Below are 3375 nucleotides of genomic sequence, written 5' to 3' on the forward strand. Positions count from 1 at the left end.
AAAGGATATCCAGGGCTCATATGAGACTGAATTTCATCGTAGTCACCGCAAAAAAAGTACAGACAGTGGAGGACACCGCCAAAAGCCCTAAGAGGCATGCCCGGAGCTATCAGCCGTGAGCCCACCTGCTCTTATCCTTTCTGTTCCCTTTCTGCCTTCTATTCATTATGAGTTGTGTTGTTTTATTTTTCGCTTTGATTTGACTTGGTTTCAGTCAAGGCCTTGCTATGTAACCCAGGCTGACTTAGAAGTTAGAGCTCCAGACCTTCCTGCCCCAGTCCCCCCAGCGCTAGCATCACAAGCATGAACCATCAAACCCGGCTTCTCTTTATTGATGGGAGTTACTTGCAGTCGGTCCATTGTACGTGAGTCATCATCCCTGCACCTTCTTCCTGGGGGAGCCCTTTACTCTGTGAAAGTGGCTTCATTTCAACAAATGTACACAGTACTTCTGATTACAGGTAGGTTGTCAGCTGCTAGTGCAGCTGAGTCTTCCCATCACAAAGGCCTCCGTGGTCTGCACTGATCTGATTCTCTTCCAGGAACTTAGATAAAACAGGGGGAGTGAGGAGTGGGTTGATGGCACCTGCAAGGAAGAAAACAGGGAATCAAGAGGAGGCGTGGGGCATATGAAGGACATTATGGCTCTACGGCACACTTCAGGATCTCTCTCTTTCTCTATTTCTCTGTGTGTGTGTGTGTGTGTGTGTGTGTGTCTGTCTGTCTGTCTGTCTGTCTATCTGTCTGTCTGTCTGTCTGTCTCTGTCTCTCTTGGACTCTGTGTGTGTGTGTGTGTGTGTGTGTGTGTCTGTCTGTCTGTCTGTCTGTCTGTCTCTGTCTCTCTCAGACTCTGTGTGTGTGTGTGTGTCTGTTTGTCTGTCTGTCTCTGTCTCTCTCGGACTCTGTGTGTGTGTGTCTGTCTGTCTGTCTCTCTCGGACTCTGTGTGTGTGTGTGTGTGTGTCTGTCTGTCTGTCTGTCTCTGTCTCTCTCAGACTCTCTCTCATGCACATGCTTGCATGTTCTCTCTCTGTCCCTCTCTGTGCTGTGTCTATCTCTGTTTCTTTCTCTCTCTCTCTCTCTCTCTCTCTCTCTCTCTCTCTCTCTCTCTCTCTCCCTCGTCAAGAACACAAGAATCTGCTTCCTTTCGGTCCAGGAGACGGAAGCTGCCTTTGAGATTTCGAAGATTTAAGTTGGGGTGCACAGCAAGTTTATGGGGGAAACCTGTTGGTGATAAGGACTGGAGATTATCTGGCAAGGATCCAACGTTCATGTTCCACTCCCTCCTTGCTGAACCTTGCCCTCTCCACTGGGATCTCGACCCTGCCCAGCCACAGGCTTCTCATAATAGACATCATTTGGCCTTTTGAACCCCCTGCCTCCCTCAGACACTGCCAAGAAAGACCTTCTTCTGAGAGGTAGACAGTCAGCAGCCCGGGATTGCAGTTCACCTCCTTCACATCAGCATCAAAATAAGCAAAACTAACTAATTAAATAAATAAATAAAAACATTCCATATAAACAAACCTCTCATGGTTCTAGACACCCAAAGCCATCTTTCATCCCAAGTGAAGTGAAGGGCAAGCCTGCTAATAAGGGATTGAGTTAAGCAGCTGCTATGGTCAGAGAGGTCTTTGTCCACCTCTCCCAGATGTTGGGGATGAAAGAAAAACTCCAAGGATTGGTTACTTATGGGGATGGACCTGGATATTGGTCCTTATATGCCCAGGCAGAGAAAGCTGTGGGTATTTCCCCCGCTTATCCAAGATGGTAAAACCAGAGGAATTAAAACAAGACACTCTTCCTAAAACCCTGTGTGTGAAATAGAGTGGTAAAAACGAAGACACCTGAGCTGACACATGGCCCATTGACACATGGCCCATTGACACATGGCCAAGATTCAGCAATCCATCTGTGTAACCAGCCAGCCAGCCTTCCACCCACCTTCAGTCCATCCGTCTCTTAATCCAATCACCCACACATCCACCCATCCTTCCATTCAGCCAGTGATTCATCCTTCCATTCTTCCATGTGCCCATCATCCTTCATCCATCCATCCATCCATCCATCCATCCATTTATCCAATCATTCATCCATTCATTCTATCCTATTCCATGAATCCACTCATGGATACTTATTGAGCTTATTTTAGTACCTTGGAATTCATAGAGAGCCCAACAGACCCATTTCCTGCCTCTCCACAGTCTCGGTTGTGGAGAGTCATTTGAGTAATTAAAAAGCAGATAGCATCACAGGATTGAGATAAGAGGAGTTCAAGGTGCAGAAAAAGCAGCACAGCCAACAACCCCAGCTCGGTCTTGGAGTCACAGTTTCCAGCTCCCCTTCCCCTTCTCTCCCAGAAGGATCAACCTTGTAAAAGAATCATGGGTCACTGGGCAGGCTGGGAGAGCAAGAAGAGGAGACTCGAATATTTATTGAGCACAGATTGGATACCAGGCATGGGTGATGGACCTGCCACTTAACAGATATCCCCTCACTTAATGTTCACAGGAATTAGAGAACACAGAGTGCCCATGTGGTTAAGCTGCTCACCCAAGGGCTCGTTCAAAGATGGTCCAGGTTTCCTCTGACTCCAGCGCCCTTCATCTTTGCTTTCTTCCTTGAGTTCCCCTCTCCCATGACTCTAGGAGATTACAGGGACCTGTAGAAGCAGAGACCTTTGACCCATCCTCCAGCCAAGATCTACCGTCGATGTAGACTCTAACTTCAACAAACTTACATTTCAAATCTTGACAGCTATGGGCAATGTAAATCTGGACAATGTATTTAACCTCTATAAGCCTTGACGGCTTCGTGTGTTAAATAGAAGGTGGCTGTGAGAACCCACTTAGGCACAGAGCGAAGTTAGCCGGACACTGGGCCCAGGAGGGTTCGGCCTGTGCTGTGGTGTTCTTTTCAACACCTCATCAGTTGTAAGTATGCTTCGTAAGAGGGAAGGTCAGAAGAAGAGACCAGGACAAAATTCTCAGTGCTCCTTGTGGAGGAGAAACAAAGATGTCTTTGAGTATTCTTATCCATCAGAGACAAGGTCTGGGAACAGCTCAGTTAGGGGTGGGCTCAGGGGTCATGGAACCCCCGTGTGTCCACTTCACTGTGATCCAAAGCATACAATCTCCTCTGAGCCAGCGTTGACTCCCCCTGGCTCAGACATCTGAGACAGGACAGACTCCTGGGGGTAGGCCTGATTTCTCTCTTCTGACCCTCAAGCTTCCCCAAAACCAGGATAGCATTGCCTGAGGGCCTCCACACACGCGCACACGTGCACACACATACACAAACTATGGAGTTTGAAATCAAAGTCCCTGGGGACGCTGCCAGTTCTCAGCTCTGACCAGCCCACACCCTCACTTTGGAAT

General features: G+C 48.1%; 1 long non-coding RNA gene across 1 annotated transcript; it reads right to left on the bottom strand.

Moving 5' to 3' along the window:
- Positions 1-306: 306 nt before the first annotated feature.
- LOC148118536 (uncharacterized) lies at positions 307-2683 on the bottom strand. Its single transcript, XR_015735938.1, has 2 exons — positions 2552-2683; positions 307-586 (listed from the first exon to the last, which is right to left on the bottom strand). It is a non-coding gene; the product is annotated as an uncharacterized LOC148118536 (long non-coding RNA).
- Positions 2684-3375: the final 692 nt, after the last annotated feature.

The sequence above is a fragment of the Myodes glareolus genome, chromosome 22 (genome assembly GCF_982192425.1).
Source record: "Myodes glareolus chromosome 22, mMyoGla1.1, whole genome shotgun sequence".
Classification (NCBI taxonomy): domain Eukaryota; kingdom Metazoa; phylum Chordata; class Mammalia; order Rodentia; family Cricetidae; genus Myodes; species Myodes glareolus.